At 40.2% G+C, this 18,537-nt stretch overlaps 1 protein-coding gene across 3 annotated transcripts in view; it reads right to left on the bottom strand.

Annotated features, from left to right (window-relative positions):
• LOC139456449 (TWiK family of potassium channels protein 18-like) overlaps positions 1–17,480 on the bottom strand; it is a 43,391-nt gene extending 25,911 nt beyond the window's left edge. The window contains exon 1 of one of the 3 annotated variants that reach the window (XM_071238161.1): positions 17,335–17,480. The gene's annotated coding sequence lies outside the window, so the exon portion shown is untranslated. Of the gene's footprint in view, positions 1–14,420; positions 14,492–14,589; positions 14,676–17,334 lie in introns of those variants that run through there. The other 2 variants (XM_071238160.1, XM_071238162.1) reach the window with 2 other exon arrangements.
• Between the last annotated feature and the right edge of the window lie 1,057 nt (positions 17,481–18,537).

Raw genomic sequence — 18,537 nt, 5'->3', positions numbered from 1 at the left:
GAAGCTGCGTTTGGAATCAGCAGCTTAAGTGGAATCCGAATATGTGTTGCGTGTACGTTGCCTGTATATGAATACCTGTTCAATGTTCTAAAAGCACCTAAAGATTTTGAGACTTTGATATGTGAATGTCTTAAACAAAGCGAAACGGGCGCACTAAATAGCAATCCATACAAACACGCACTTGTATTCTGGTTTAAATTAGGTCCCAAGTAATGCTTTTGGAAAGAGGCGTCTGAATGGCTCGGTAATTCGGTGTCACCGAACTCCGATGAAATGGAACGTTGCTAATAATATCAATCACTAATATATATTTATTCTATTTTTGATATTTGGAACACAGCTAGTTGATTTGTGTATGTGGAAAACAAGATGTGTACATCGCGTTTCAATTACTACAATCCTGTTAAAGTTCCATATATAAATCTCTACATCATATCACTTCTCAACAACACATCATCTCCTGGGATTAAAACAGAGCAATTTTAGATCTGGCCTCTGTCAGCTGTCTGCATGTAACGTTATGCAATCAGCACAATCACCGACCCCCTGAACCCTATATATAGTCCGTATCATAGTTATGCAATAAGTATATTACATTTCAATAAAAATGCTTTATGATCTGAACAAACAAAGGAGTATATATGAATCCCGGGTTATACATACTGAACAACAAAAGTTCCTGTGACATTGAATTAGATTTAATGCAAAGTTATGTTTTTTAACAAATCTGAAACATTTTCGGTTTGCAACAGATAAAAGACTCCTGTAAGTGTTCAAATGGTTTAACTTGCCATACTGACTTCAGAAAATGCGTGATTTCCTAAAAAAAACAACCATGAACATGCCAAAATGTCAATTTACAAATCAATAGCGTGTGTGTCCACCTCTGGTTGCGATGCAAACAACACATCTTTGTCTCATGAAATTGACCAGGCGTCGCAAAGCATGTTTCGAAGTTCCTGGAGTGTCTGTGGAACACGTGCTTGACGTCGAAGGGGCCGAACCATCTCATCCCACATGTGCTCGTTTGGTGAGAGATCAGGGGAGCTAGCCGGCCAGGGGATGACACTCGCGTTGTTTTCTTGAAGAGAATCCTGAACAAGTCGAGTAATATGAGGCCGGGCGTTGTCATGTTGAAAGGTAATGCCTGGGCCATGACGACGCAAAAACGGTAGAACAACAGGGCCGATGATCTCGTCGCGGTAGCGCTGTCCATTGAGATTTCCCTCTACCACTATCAAACGGGACCTCTGTCTTGGTGTTATCCCACCCGATACCAAAACGCTGCCACCCCTGAACCGATCTTCTTCCATGACACAATGTTTGACGTAACGTTCACCTCGACGTCGATACACTCAAATCTGTCCATCGCTGTGGCTGAGTTGAGACTCGTCAGTGAATAGAACTTGTCCCCTCTGCATGGCCGTCCAGCGTAGACGCTGTCTGCACCACTGTAGACGTGCTTGGCGGTGGTTTCCTGTCACAATGGGACGTCTGATGGGTCTTCTGGCGACAATCCCTGCACATCAGAGGCGACGACGTACGGTTCGTGAAGATATTCGTCGAAGGCCAGGGATGCTTCTTGCAGTCACCGTTGCTGGCTGGAATAGATTTCGTAGGTATGTTGTTCGAATCCAGTTGTCTTGTCGATTATTGGTTACGCCTGCCACTCCGAGGATGGTCTCTGACTGCATTCGACTGTTGCTAATGTTGGCATAAACACCAAATGGTGTTTCTGTGGGCGTTAAATTGTCTTGCAACACCACGTTGACTCGATCCTGCTTCAAGCATACCGATGGCTCGCAGACCCTCATTTTTGGACAGGCGTGGCATTTCGTAATGTTGAATTATTGCGTAATTTTGTTGTTTTTCTGAGTTGTTGTTGTCAGCACTGTGTTAAACAATGCATATGGAATCCCGTTAACGCACATGTTTTTATACCCACTCTTGGGTTGTGAAATGCATGGGGCTTGCATAAAAGTAAACTTTTGCATGCTTTTCTGTAGCAGTTGCGTTTTTGTGACTTGATTCCATACATGTACTATAATATTGAAAACCAAACTTTACTTGTTTGAAAAATACACTAAAATATTGGTGTCACAGGAACTTTTGTTGTTGAGTATATAAAGTGTACAATAGGGTAATATTGTTCTGTCACGCAATAAAGAAAGCCAATCTGTTAAAATCGCAATATGTGCGGATTGCACAAAAATATGAGATTTTTCTCGTAATGTAATAAAAACATTATTTCAATTTATCAGACATTATATCTAAAAACTGCATTATGACATAACTTTTTAAAAAAGGATTGATGCCATGTATCTCTGTAATAAATATGAATTGAAATTTATGAATTGTGTTTTTGTGGTCCTTTGATACTGTAGTTTAGAGATATTATAGGAAGTCAAATGGGATTTTTCACCAATAGGGCCCTTTATGTGAGGGTTGGTCACATAGTAATAAATAACTAGTTTGCAACGCCTTCAGTGTTTCTCCACGTTATTACTAACGAATTGAGCTACAAATAGCGCTCCGAGAAGGTGAAAACAATGCCAATTTAATTTCATCTGAATGTTCTGGAATAATTAGCATTGGTTAAGTAAAGTTGAAAATAAAATCACATACGCGGGTCATATGTTTTATTTAAATAATTGTCTCAGAAATTGGATATACCTTAATTTAAGCTTTGCAAATGATGTTATGTTGACCATGCAGAGAGTTATTTCAGATGTCTCTGTGAGCGAGTTTGGTGACAACACTGGTTGCACTCATGCATGTATTGACAACGTTTCGGATTCCTTGTCCTGTGGGAGATAAATATTACATGTGTTATATTCATATGCACTGGATGCATGAATGTCAATGTTTATAACAGTGGGAAATGTATCAACATTGTTCAAAGATCACTCCATGCGTTCCCATAAAACAGCCATGTACGCTGTACCTGGAAACAACCATTGACTTAATGGCCTTACATATTGGGGTGCCGGAGACGTAAGATAACCTTGGATTTATCATATTCACACAGTCATAGCTTCATGATCCCAGTGGTTTCACATCATATGTCGAAGTCATATTACAATTAATACTGGAGGAATAATGTGTAAGTAAAAGTGAAAAAGTGACAAACCCTTTCCTTAATCAAACAAAATCTACTATTTTCGATAATTCCATTTATATCATACGGATGTGTTTCTGTATCACTTTCAAACAGTGACTCTGCCCAGTGTTCGCGGAAAGGTCAGCTTATTCTGCCCTCGGGTGGCACAGACGTATCAGAAACATATGGAAAGGAAAATCAATAGTGCAATTGTTCAAGAACAAGGGAAGATATGGTAGAAGTCAAAAACGGGAATTGCATCAGACATTTTTATTTTCACTTATGCGTCAAGTTTGGAAATGTCCTCCACATGTCCACCATAAAACGTTTTGAAATCGTTACTAAGGCCTTGAATGGTGTAACCCTGTCAAACAACTATTGAGAAAGTGTTGTAAGAAATCTTTGCAGAAATAGCATGCTTGATTGTACCTCAAAAGTTGCGACACCAAAGGCTGGAGCTCCGGAAATGGAAAGTTAACTGTTGGAACGTTTTGTACATTCTTTTTGTCAAAGTGACTTGTAGAAAGTTTTGTCACTCTGAATCTTTATGCTTACAACGTCATATGAAACAGATGAGGCTGTCTCTCCGGTCTCATTTATTTCAGGTGGGGAAGTCAGAGGAAAGGAATTGGCTATTGAACCGTGACAAATCATCGGTATACCTGGATCTTGAGTAAAACATCAGGCCAAATTCCCATGTTTTGATTTTGTAAATCCAAACAAATATTCTAACTCGCACCCAAGGAGAGGAACACCATTGATGCCAGTGGGGATGCCAACTTCTTGTCTAAATCTCCTATCCTAAAATTTTACAAGGACCTTGTCTCTGAGCAAGGAGGGCATTTCACAAAAACTTCAGAGGACATTTGCTTTCGTTTTTGGCGAATTTCCCTGAATCTTTCGTGATGGAGATGTAACCATATACTACTCATAGTTTCCTACGGAAGCGTACTTGTCTAAATTAAGGAAGATGCAGTTCCATTCTGACTTTGTGGAATCTGCTTCTTGTTTGACCAAACCTTTCAAAGCAATAACAATTGCAAGCACTATGTATCCTCACGTGTCAATATTGTGGGATCTCACCGTTTGTAAACACATTCATCTGCAACAGTTCCTGGATTAGTTTGATTCTCTCAACGGCACAGAGTAAAGTCTTGTTCTTGTTCAATGGCTTATGAAGTAGGGGCAATAGATCCAAATCAATGGTCTCTTTTTGGTCTTGACCGTGGCTGCGGCGCTTTGGGATGCCGGAAACAGACTACATTGGCACTGACATTGACATCGGATATGAATACGTTGATGGTTGACACATCATTGCCCCACAGATCGTGTATGTATCATCAACCATCATAGTCCTTGTGGGTTGAGATAACGAATATGTAAGTTTAAAGTACGTACGGGGGACACCAGAAATGGGCATCACACAATGTACACATGTGGGGAAAATCTAACCTGGGCCTTCGGCATGTAAAACGAACGCTCTAACCACTAGGCTACTGTCCGCCCCTGTGGTACCGAGACCAATCCACTGCAATGACCTAGTCATTCTTCTATATCAACCACCATTCAAATAATCTAATGTTGAGTGTGTTACTCATGAGCACGTGTACGGTACTAACAAACCTAGAAACTTAATCAGAGCGCATCAGCGAATCGAATCCACAAGCATAGGTTTCTGTCACACCAAAGGGACATTAATCTGCACGGCAAATGGCGGCATCTGGACTATTCGTACACCTACTTAATCTTGAAGTATTGATCTAAATTATTTGAAAGTACGGCTTTTAATTTTTTTTTATTCATATTCATGACTGTCATTAGTGTCATTAGTCTAAATTGAGTTTGGACTCCACAGCGTGGTTCAAGACTGTACGTCAGAAACTCCGGCTAGTTAACGCAAAAAAAGTACTTAAGAACATGTTATTACATGCGCAACTTCTAGACCGCTAGTCAGATAAGAAATACATCGTCTGTGTGGCTATGCTTGGTGTTAATGTGCCTTTACAATGAGCACATTACATTGGTAAGGTCTTGCAAAGAGCAACCTTTGTACATGTAATAGGTATAAGTGGAGGCCGAAGCTAATGTAAACTGGCCTAATTAACATTTAGGAGTACATTCCCGTGTGAAACAGCCCGTCTTAATTGTGTACCTTACAATTTTATACAAAAAGAGTTATCGCTATAATAATGTTACTTCTTTTCCATGGTGGCTCTATGGTCTACGGCAGGACGATTAGCTGTATAGAGAGGCGTCTCTAATCGTGCCAAAATCCGCTGGCAATTGGTTCGAATCCAAAATTTGACGCGCCAGTGATACGTCCGGTGCAAGTTCCCAATGTACCATATGTACCCGGTTTTGTTGTGAAAATCTGACTTGCCTTTGCATGTGTTTGTGACAGGTGCCACCGAAGGGGATGGTGTGTGTGGGGGGGCACCAGGTATAACCACTATTTAATTGTGATTCATTAACACATGCTTATATTAAAATTCGGAATGGTGTAGAAATTAGTTGAAACTTCTAAGGATTAAGGAAAACGATTTGCAAACGTTTACGATTTACCAACGAGAGCACCTAGAAGAATAATTATAGCGAACCGGAATTTGAACCCACGATCATCGGTTTCCGGCAGAACGAACTGCAGCACTTAGACGACTGGGTCACCCTTCCTGCGTCTACCTTCGAGGGCAGCCAGACCTATGCACAACGAATTGCAGCACTTTGACTACTGGGTCGCCCTTCCTCCGTCAACCTTCGAGGGCAGCCAGACCTATGCACAACGAATTGCAGCACTTTGAGGACTGGGTCGCCCTTCCTCCGTCAACCTTCGAGGGCAGCAAGACCTATGCACAACGAATTGCAGCACTTAGACGACTGGGTCACCCTTCCTGCGTCTACCTTCGAGGGCAGCCAGACCTATGCACAACGAATTGCAGCACTTTGACGACTGGGTCGCCCTTCCTCCGTCAACCTTCGAGGGCAGCCAGACCTATGCACAACGAATTGCAGCACTTTGAGGACTGGTCGTCCTTCCTCCGTCTACCTTCGAGGGCAGCAAGACCTATGCACAACGAATTGCAGCACTTTGACGACTGGGTCGCCCTTCCTCCGTCAACCTTCGAGGGCAGCCAGACCTATGCTATTGAAGGTCCATAGGTCACTGCGCCATAGGAAATGCAAGTAACCATACGCATTTTTCAATTTCGTAAAATCCCTTTTTATAATAATCACATCAAAATTGCAATGTAAAAGGATTTCATTATTTGAGTCAATGTTACCTTCATTAAAACTGTTATTTTCAAAACGATTTGCGTTGTGGAACAAAGTAGCAGTAATCTCTTGATCTCTTTGAATTTAAGATCAGAACAATTACGATCAATTTTCCCGTGAATAATGAGGCATTATCCTCATATAGAATATATTGACTGCTTTTTGGTCCCTTCAGAAGCACTTTGTAACCCATGTTTAAATAAATACATAATGTAACATTGAGTGGTTTGTTTGAAATTCATTGAACATGTATCAATCATAATCATATTCTGGAGTATTTTCAAAATATCGTTCAAGATTAAGATAATATGTCAAGCAAACCGTATGCCCTGAATCTCCTTAAGCAGATGGTACTGAGTTTGGTGTTAACGCTTCTTTAAGTAGTTTTACAGCTACATATATGCGTGTCAACTTGATGTGGGAGGGCAAACCCAAGTAATGCAGACATTAGACGTCTCTCAATTGATGGGGGCGGTCGGGTAGTTAAAGCGTTCGCTCGTCACGCGGAAGACTCGGGTTCGAATCCCGACATGGGTACAATGTGTGAAGCCCATCTCAGGTGTCCCCCGCCGTGATATTGCTGGAATATTGCTAAAAGTGGCGTAAAACTAAGCTCACTCACTCACTCTCAGTTGATGAAACCAACGAGCACGGGTAAATTGTGTTCTGACAAAGATTATTTATGAGAAAGAACCCCCCACATGAACCCACTATTATCGGATTCTGGATTATGTAATGTAACTCAGCATAACGTGTTGTAATGCCAGATAGGATCGCAATCTGATTCAGGTTAAACTTATATATTTAGAAAACTATTCGAAAACCTTTTAAATGACATTCAACACACAGAAAAGTTAACCATGGCGTACAACCTTGAACAGCGAAGGGCGCATAGAAAAGTACACCATCTAAAACATGTAGCAATATAAATCATGCTCAATTCGAAAAAAAACCAATTACCCGCAAAATTTAACATGACCCGAACGACGATGAGAAACATTATTTTGACCTCATTGGTGTTTAAATGATCACAATGTCAGGGGTTAAGGTGGAATGATCTTACCAAATTTCAGAATCAGCAAACTTCGGCTACCTTTTAAGATTGAATCATTTCGAATTAACTTCCGCATTCACGTTGTAGTGTACACCCTGGACTGGATGTTTGTTACAGGACATAACCCGACATCAGCAGTTCCCAGAATCGTGCCTTAAAACTCGTTTTGTTGAATGTCTATGTGCTGAGCACACAATCTATCGAATACATTATCATGCCAATTGCATTATTAATGAGAGATCAAACGTACTGGTTTGTATCACAAATACAAATGCTTGGCTTTACCATCAAGATCTAAAAATAACATATCCAGTACTTAACATTAGTCGTGTATAACCGCCTCTTGTCTCTTTATACTTTATAATAATGACTGGTGGCTTGACACTGACAATACAAGTTACTACAGTATGAGAGATTGGTTCTGTTCTGTTCTGTTCTGTGATGATTCGCTGCAGAAGTATTTCGATAATATATGTTAAGTGGGCCCAGATGACCATGTATGCATTTATTATGCAAGATATAAAAACACGAAGGTAAAACTGGAAACTGACATCGAGATTAAACTGCGCTTGAAACAATAATTTAGTATCGAATTTTGATTGATAAATGATGCCCTACCATTAACAATTCGCCAAAGTGTGATTTTGACTTGCCCTAGCACTTGGTCTAGGTGGTAATGGTTTTATCTTACCATACAGCCAGCACTCATCATGAGTGTGGGGGTGATCGTGTCTTGTTTTACATGGAGTACTCGTCAAGAGTGTGTGGGTGATCTTGTCTTGCCCTACAGGTAGTACTCGTCAGAGTGTGGGGGTGATCTTGTCTGGCTCTACAGGTAGTACTCGTCAAGAGTGTGTGGGTGATCTTGTCTTGCCCTACAGGTAGTACTCGTCAAGAGTGTGTGGGTGATCTTGTCTTGCTCTACAGGTGGCATTCGTCAAGAGTGTGGGGGTGATCTTGTCTTGCTCTACAGGTAGTACTCGTCAAGAGTGTGGGGGTGATTTTGTCTGGCTCTACAGGTAGTACTCGTCATGAGTGTGGGGGTGATTTTGTCTTGCTCTACAGGTAGTACTCGTCAAGAGTGTGGGGGTGATCTTGTCTTGCTCTACAGGTAGTACTCGTCAAGAGTGTGGGGGTGATTTTGTCTTGCTCTACAGGTAGTACTCGTCAAGAGTGTGTGGGTGATTTTGTCTTGCTCTACAGGTAGTACTCGTCAAGAGTGTCCGGATGCTCTCGTCTTGCTCTACAGGTAGTACACGTCAGAGTGTGGGGGTGATTTTGTCTTGCTCTACAGGTGGTATTCTTCAAGAGTGTGGGGGTGATCTTGTCTTGCTCTACAGGTAGTACTCGTCAAGAGTATGTGGGTGATTTTGTCTTGCTCTACAGGTAGTACTCGTCAGAGTGTGTGGGTGATTTTGTCTTGCTCTACAGGTAGTACTCGTCAAGAGTGTGGGGGTGATTTTGTCTTGCTCTACAGGTAGTACTCGTCAGAGTGTGGGGGTGATTTTGTCTTGCTCTACAGGTAGTACTCGTCAAGAGTGTGTGGGTGATCTTGTCTGGCTCTACAGGTAGTACTCGTCAAGAGTGTGGGGGTGATTTTGTCTTGCTCTACAGGTAGTACTCGTCAGAGTGTGGGGGTGATTTTGTCTTGCTCTACAGGTAGTACTCGTCAGAGTGTGGGGGTGATCTCGTCTTGCTCTACAGGTGGTACTCGTCAGAGTGTGTGTGTGTGTGTGTGTGTGTGTGAGTGTGTGTGTGTGTGTGTGTGTGTTTGGTGATCTCGTCTTGCTCTACAGGCTATACTCTATACTCGTCAGAGTGTTGGTGTGATCTAGTCTTGCTCCACACGTAGTACTCGCCAGAGTGTGCGGCGGTGGCACTCAAGAGGTGGTCAGACTTGTCATTAGGGATGGTGTGTTGAGTGTTGTTTATGTGTGTACGTTCGAGCCAATACTCATAGAAAGTGTAGAAGCGAGAAATATTTCATATGACTTAATACACATTTGACAAACATGATCCTTCCTGTGATACAAATGGTGAAAATGTCACTTTGGCAGGAGGAAATGTTCAGGAGATATGCGATGATTTTAGTTAGCATTATCAAGGGCGGGGAAGGTCAGTTCCTAGTTCAACGAGATTTATCTGCTTCGTATTACTGAGCCGTTTAGAGTAAACACTGACTGGTGTAATGACAGTCCAACACTTATCTGCTGTACGCTTGTGTATGCGGAATGTGTCAAACTGTGATAGCAACCCAGAAGAGAAAATATTTTTTCTAAATCCTCCAATGGATCTGACTGCACAAAATAGATTAAAGCTGAACTCATAACATATGCATATCAACATTTTAAGAACCCATGAATGATATTCAATAAATACAGAAAAGCTGTAAATATGAGAAATATGTATGTAAGTACATTGACCTTTGCTTTCGTATATTACCCACCACGATGTGCCTTTTGATCAAACGACATCAGAATCCAAGTCATTTATCATAATTCTTTTAATATTCTAACTTTTCCCCAAAGTGTTTTATAGCAGCCAGTCTGCATTTACGGTGCTGTATATCCCATCTATAGCTGAATTACCATCAAACTATGTCTATAACGTTATAGATATATTTGGTACCTAAGATCAATTTTCAAATCATGTAAACGAATATTGTTACGTCCTGATTATTTGAACCTAACTACTTACACTAACATTAAATGTAAAACGATCGCAATCATGAGAGAATATTGCCATATTATAACGTTTAATTTGAAGAGGAAATGATATGAGGTTTGACGAATCGTTGAGTGGAAGTATACAAATGTGTGTTAAAAAGGTGAACCGCTCTCTTGTCAAACTCTTGCAGTGTTAGTTCATACACAACGTATGCAGGATGAAGAAATATTCATTCAGGATATTGATTTTCATTGCCGGGATGAATTTAGCTTAAGGACAGCGCTTCAATTACACAATAAACCTTATGTTACGTGGTTTATATTCAGGAAACATTCACATGACTTAAGACTGGAACGTCAGTACATATGCCCCGGTTGTCATGCCATGGTTGAAAACAACAGAACAAGTGGGGCTGCTCACACACAGACTTTCAATATTCACGTCCACCGAGTATTAAAACTATATCTAGTGAATATATTTTAGGATATTACGGGGACTGAAAGAACATCAAATTGAGTGCAAAGCAGATAAACTACTGGTATACAATACCACCAATAAGGGAACTTATTATTTGAATGGCATCCGAATGTAATATCTAATCTCAATGAAATTTCACATCATGCATGAACAGCACGTGATGTGGAACAAGTACCGTCCAACGGATGGGGTTGCAATGAGACCTGGGCGCGACAGTCCTAAGAAACGACACCCAAACAAGATCGTCTCATTGCATTAATTGCACCACGCAATAGATTCAAATCGGCTTCTGATATGAATAGAGAATTCCGTACAACGACAGGAAGGCGAATTTCTACATCTACAGTTAAAAACCGCCTCCATGCAGTCCGCCTGAAAGCAAGGCTTCCTGTGAAGGGTGTGACCCTAACAGTCGTCTACAAGCGACAATGATTGGGATTGGCTGGGCAACACAAGGGACAGGATGTGCGCCAATGGCGTTACACCATGTCCACAGACAAATCATGATCTTTTCTCCGAATCACAGATGGCAGAAAACGTCATAGACGACGTAGCGGCGTGCGGTAAGCCAGGGCAACAATACTTTTACCATAATCGGCATGGGCGGTATCACACATGACAGGCGAACTGATTTGGTTATTGTAAATAGACATTTGTCTGTCCAGCGATATGTTGACGAAATTCTTGTGCCCTGTCGTTGTTCCATTCGCGAGAATTATCGGCAGAAGTTTTGAACTGCAAGATGACAATTCCTGTCCACATCGTGCCAAAGTCTTACCGGTTATCTCCGACAAGAAGGCATACGGACACTGGACTGGCCGGCTAAGTCCCCTGTATGTCCCCAATAGAGCATCTGTGGGATATTGTCGGTACTCTGAAGGTACATGAAGGTACTCTACACTGCAGCACAAAAATGTGTTCCAGAACAGTAAACAGCTGTAAAGAACACCAAGGCTCTCTGCGCAACAGAATAACAACGTGTTCAACTGAAGTAAGATCAATAATGAACATGAAAGTACTCTGCACAACAGAACAACAATGTGTTGTGATACAGGACATAGCTGTTACGAACATCAACGTGACTGCAAAGCAGATCACCTGTGTGCAGTATTACACGAAACATAAAATGTACATTCTGGTACTCTGCAAAACAAATCAACTGTATAGTTTTACACGGACTAGTTCTATTACGAGCATCTAGGCACAGTGCCGAAACCTTATCGGCATCGTGGAAAACTCGACTGTGCGACATCGAGTAACCAAGGTGTCACAACAGGAATATCAAAATAATTTCTAATATTGCATGATGTGTGAGGTTTTGTGTACGTGAATTAAAGGGACTGTTCAGATGTACTCGTGCTTACCAAAGAATCTACAAAAAATGAATTTTGTATTTTTATGGTCTGATGATATTAGTAACAAACACAAAACACTGATTCGAATGAGAAAAATATTCGAAAACGTATCGAAATGTACTTGCTGTCAAGAGTTCAAACCTAACAGTAATTTAGTTCCAGAGGTTACCTCTAAATTATTTTCAAGGTATAAAAACGGGAAGAGGCAATTCTAAATAACCCCACGAAAATATATTATGCATTTATTATTCATAACATTTACTGCAACACTCTGAGAACAGCCGTAATAAGGACTAGATCCACGTCCCTAGGGCACGATAATGCGCGTGTATTCATTGAAAATGGGATTGGCGTCAAATTGCAAGGGATAGTGTCACAGATCAATATGGATGGTCTGGTTATGTTCAGTAGTTCATGGTCCGTATCAAGCTGTTTTTTGGTATCGTTGTGGAAATTAAGAAATTGATTAATAATTTTATGTCATTATCGTTTTCTGGTATTATTTAAAGATTCCACAAAATGTAATTATCCTAGTGGTATGTCACATGGAGGCGTAACATAGATTTGAACTAAAAACGTATTTTCTTTATTTCTTGTTACGTTATTATTTTAGGTTGATGGTTTTATGCCGCTTGTAGAGATATTCCAGCTATACCACGTCAGGGTAACCAGAAATGGGCTTAACACATTGTGTCGTTGTGAGGAATCGTAACAGGTTTTCAGCGTAAAGAAGAAAAGCCTTAACCACAACGCTACCCTAACGCCCTTCCAATATCTGTCAGGACAGAATATGTATAGGTAGAAGAAGGTATAGCGGTAGGGTAGCCTGGTAGTTAAAGTGTTCTCTGGTCGCGGTGAAGACCGATTCTTGAAATTCCCCGTCGGAATATTGCTGGAATATTCCCACATTAGAATAAATGAAGCATGCAGTTTACCTATGTCACATGGCTTTGCTGTAGGTAGCGAACCGAAAGAGTCAAAATCGCAGCCTTAGATATCATGCCTGTACACTCCAAGGAAACAAACATGAAGTTATCCGAACGAGGCCATATGTTTTGAAACTACGACGTTGTCCTTGGCCTTAATAGTCAGAATGCAGCAAGCTAGGCTGAGGACAATCTACAGAAGTAGGACCCGCATGGACTCGTTAGCTCCAAACATACTCATAACAAGCATCTATATTTAATGTTACTCAAACAGCGAACATTACGCCCAGTGAGAATAAATGAATTGTGTCGGTGTCTACAAGAGGATAGCGTTACACAGCAACTGTCTTTTAACACATGTGCTGTGGTCATATATCACAATATCGAAGTGCTGTTAAGTCTCGCTGTGTCAGACCATGACATGGAAACCTGCTCCCCCTATAGATAATGTTTTGTAGAATGAAAACCTTTCTAATTTGCTACAGGCGCAAAATAGTGTTCATACTTCATCGGATTTCACAAATTGGATTTGAAATTGTCCTGCATTCTCTTATGGATTGAAAAAGAATGTATGTATGTCACTGCCATGTAATTTAGAATATACTTTTGAAAACAACAATAATATATTGAACAGAAGTCAATAACTGTTCCGAGTGTGCCTTGATGCGATATAGATTGAGCTCGTGTTTTGTACATTTAATTTTACACAAATGACAAGCGTATTTTAACAAGTGATACTTGAGACAGGCGGTTAAAATGAAAAAATGAAACTATCTTAAACGAAATACACTATAATTCATTAACAGTCGACGAGTTTAGCAGCAGTCACGACCACATTACACTATTCATATATCTAGCATGCTGAATACACATATCGTGTTACATTGTCAACACTGTTTCTATCAGTACATCGAATCATTCTCATAAGGTAGCGGTTTGTGGGGGATGGAGGGAATTGACATCATAATACAGCTTGATAGAGAATATCGAATATCTTCAATGGAGCGTAGAGACTGCTGGCCGTATTGGTTGCTATCACAATAAACCGTCCTGAGCAATAAATATTTCCAAGAGATGCATATTGCATAACCCGCCAGTAATAGGAGCCATTGCTCGAATGGTAGCAAGAGTTTGAATGAAAATATAAAAGTCAAACGATGAAATGGCTCAATGTAAAATGCCTTTTATAAACAAACATCTTGCAAGATGTAATTACTATTTTAATGTTTGGACGAAACTGACACTTTAAAAGCGTTTTAGTTTTTCTTTCTTATAAAAAGTATAATTGTTAATCACTTCATAACATGTTCAGGCGAAAGTCAACGATACCATTGTGGCTTATTTGTACATGTGATTGAGTCGTGTCATATTTGGCAAAATTGATAATGACCATATGTAATAGTAAGGATGAATCACTTTCAAACATGATATGTTATGAAATATGTATGTTATTGTTCACACATTCATACACTGGTTGAGCATGCCTTATCGTACTTTTAGAACATTAAAACACTTCGTATGCACAAACGGGCCCAGGTGCCCTCGGTCGATGCAAAATACATTAAGTTTACCTGCAAATGACAAGACGACATCGATTCTTACGGCATGCATGAGAGACGCTGCTTTTCCGAAGGTAGCGATGCATCAAGCGTGACGCTGACTAAAGCGTGTTGTCGTCCGCAACAAATAACCTGAGTGAAAGTTTGCAAGGTTTCTAAATGTCATACTGATCATACTCACAGCATGGGGGGATTCCGGCCAATTCATCTCACTGAATGTAATATACCAGCTCTCGCATATTGCATATAACGCATGGCATCCCAGGGCTGGCAGACTTGTAATGATTAAAGCCGGGATTGACACTCCTCTTTCCCAGGCCGCGGGTCATTCACGGACGTCAATCATGCAGGAATGCGTCTACTTTTGTATCACGTGACACAGACAAAGTCACATGACATCAAGTTTGTTGTACATTGTTAGGAACACTACGGGTTGAGTTTCTGTAAGATGTAACGAGAGTTGTGACGAGTGTGCTGACGGCATTGTGTATATATTCAGTCATCAGTTACATCCGGCATGAATATTTTTTAAATTTTTTTCCCATTATCTGTTAAACTGAATTGTAATTGTAAAAGGGAAACAATTGAGGCAATTGATTGAAGTGTTTGAACACAGTTTTCTTGATTGTCTTGCAAATATTCTGAATTTAAATTTCATGTTCAAATATACATTTCATTAAAATGCTTCAGTGTCAAACGAAAGCAGAAGCTTTAAAATCAAACACAGGTGGCGTTAATGACTGTTGGTTACACATGGCACAAGTTAGACGTGAAGAAAGCTACACGGTCAGATTAAACTTAATTGGTTCATAAATCTGCAGGTAGCACAATAGATACATCACTTAAATGTGACCGTCTCAGTGTAGCTGCATTGGTTACGTTTGATCAATGTATTCAGTTTTGCTCTAAAGGTGTTACCTTGTAACGGTACTTATTCCTGTTTGGTTAACTGATAAAAATCATGACAGCTTTTTTCATGAATATAAATCCATACCAGTAATGGGAAACTTAATAATACAATTTGTGGACCCTTCTCACGTTGTGATTTGCTATAATTGCTAGTGAGATCTCACAATAAATAAAAGCGACAAACACCTTACCATATTCACAACAAAGCTCCGCCAAAAGAAGAGTCAATTGTACGATTCCGACTATATCATGAGCATGTGTTATGAATCACTAAGGAATAGTGATACGGTTTAGAAATAGGTGTTCGCGAAAAGGTGAAATATCCTGCCGCACCGATGGCACCCGTCACAAACACATGCAAAGTAAGCCAATTGATCACCTGAAAAAACACGGGATAATATGGTACTAGTCAAAATAAGGAATGGCATCGTATATAAATTTTGTCAGTGATGCCTCAAATTTGGAAATGTCTCCACATGTCTACCATAACACTTTTTGAAAGCTTTACTGAGGCCTTGAATCTTGTAATATTGATCAAACATCTTTTGATCAAGAGATGTATGACGCTCTTTGAAATTTTGGTAGAAAGAGCATGCGCGATTGTACCTCAACAGTTGTGAAAAGTAGACACCAGGGACAGGAGCTGCAGGAATATTTCTCGATATAAAGGGCAAGTTTGAAAGTTGAAATCATCCCTCTTGTCATGTAGTCTTGTACACGCCTCACACACCTTGTTAGCCTATTATTGGAATCAAACCTAGGTGAACTCTGCGTAAACGTTTGTCACCTTGGTGGTCCCGACATAACAAGGATTATAAACAGGGCGAACCTGAAATAAAACTTTACGGCCAGCGGATCCTGACAAGTAAGGGACGCAACCCTTAAGATCCGAGTATCCTGTAGATACAGCCACGGTGCTGGTGTTAGTGGAGTGTTATGTAATGTGCGCCATTGTTCTGTCAACATATAGTGGCATTTAATCACACTCAAACCTAATCGTTAAAAAAACAGGACGTTTACAGATGTCAAAATGTGATATTCCTAATGACTGAAATACGCCCACGTGTTATGAGCAATACATCTAACAACCAGCAGACGTGGGAAGAACAGGTTAATGCAGATCGTCATAGGAAAAGGAAAGTTTAATGTATAAATTACCTCTTTATCTATTTTATGTGCACATATCGTACTAAAAACTTCATCAATATCTCAGATGCTGGCGATGATATACCGGTCTCTGTCGGGAAAATCATTTTATTTTAAATTACGATATCTTTAAATGTGAGGGCATTATGACTTTATGATTTAAGGCACTATATGTTATTATTACCACAGGAACCCTGTCGTGATGATGACAAATTATGGGCGTTGTCTGTAATAGTTTAAAAGTTCATACAACATTTACAGATCATCACGCAAACTGAAAGATCACGGGGAAATGACTGGATAGCACACATGCCATTTAGTGATCTGTAGTTTAAATGTTCATTCGCACTGTTTATATGACCTAACAAACCAACTCAAAGCGGGAATGGGTGCACCACTGCTCTACATCACACTGTTCGCTGTAAAGTGTAGTCTTTCGTTACTGCCACGATCCATATTAGGATCGAATTCATGATTCAATCAAATTATCTTCTGGATTTGCCTGCCCCATTTCCATAAAGTTGAACTATTAATGCAGATGAAGCATGTCAGTGTCACGGAAACTCCGTATTATACTTAAATAATGTACTTTGCATCATTCATCCAATACACACACGCGCGCGCGCGCGCGCACACGCACGCACGCACAGGCACACACACATACCAGAATTGGTGCGAAGATAAAATGGTACCACATTGTAGCCTGAATCGCTATTTAGCAGGCATATCCAAAATTATCAATGGCCTTAAGCTTACACTCATAACCACGTCAAAGGATATGTCTTTCCTCTACATATGTATCCATATGATCACTGGCATAGACAAGCATGTTCGTGACCTAGTGCCATATACACCATAGTTAAATACTTACATATCACAGCCACAGAACACTAGGGGTATACTCCAATACCGAGATTGCCTTGTCTGTATAATGTCACCTGAAAGTTTTGGTTTCGGACTTCTATCAACAGAGGTTACACAAGCACTTAGGTTGAGCCTGCACACCACATGCTCAAATTCTCGTCACGTTCTGAAGGCCAATTATCGACAATCAGACATTTTACAAACTGCTTTTCGGTGTAGCCTCCGCTGTTGTATGGGAGACAGAAGTTGCCCGTATGGCGTAATGGGCCTTGTTGCATTCTCTTGCATAGAAGCTGTGTTTGTTCATACTTGGGTTAAATGCTCGAGGGTATGTGTTAATGACTGGTGCGTGTTGTGAATATAGGTTGTATCGGAATGTTTATGTACATTTATGGTTATTCAAATAACATTTTTTATATGATAAAAAAGGGGCATGAAGTGTACAATCAATTGTACACCATCATGAACTTATAATATGGGCGCGTTGCTTTGAACAGAATTAAAGTTGCATTGCAGTATCAGGATGACGTACACCAAGCCGATACTTAAAATAAGAAATATGGTGTCATTAAACAAATGAAAAAGGCTTGTCGCTCTTTATATGCACTTTCGTGATGGGCGCCACGTCCCACGGATATATCAAATAGTTAAATATGAATATAATATTGATGTTCTGGTGGTCTTTTTTTATCAATGTCCTTCTCCTATATAATCTTTATAATACAGATATTTTCTCTACGAGGGAGTGAATCAGAGGTAATATTTCCAACATGTGTTTTCGACGTTGTAGTTCCTGGATATAAATGGCTCTTCGTGTAATAAAGGCGACACCAAATTGTGTAAATGAGAATTGGTTCGCCAATATAATTGAACTATGAGTATAATTGGTGAACGGCTTGACCAGGAAACATTGAAAGGAATCGCACCATCAAAGTGTGGATCAATTGTTAGAGTATCAATCACTGGTTTGCATGTTCTAGAATTAATTACAAACACTGTGAAGCCGTGTGTTGTGGGTGGAATATTGCGAAGTATGGCATAAAATCTCACACAATCAATTTATATGTTGAATTCTCACACATTAACAGAATTAAAAAGAATATCTTAGACATGAAGGTTTGTTAATGCATGGCAATATAGCATAAGCCTCATTGCCATCAACACTGGAACACATGACCATGTTTTTGCTTTGTGCTAGTAAAATCAATAC

This window comes from Haliotis cracherodii, unplaced genomic scaffold, assembly GCF_022045235.1.
Source record: "Haliotis cracherodii isolate W230 unplaced genomic scaffold, xgHalCrac1.p SCAF_11, whole genome shotgun sequence".
NCBI lineage: Eukaryota > Metazoa > Mollusca > Gastropoda > Lepetellida > Haliotidae > Haliotis > Haliotis cracherodii.
Note: the sequence above shows the minus strand (reverse complement) of the source record. Positions and strands in the feature narration are given on the sequence as shown.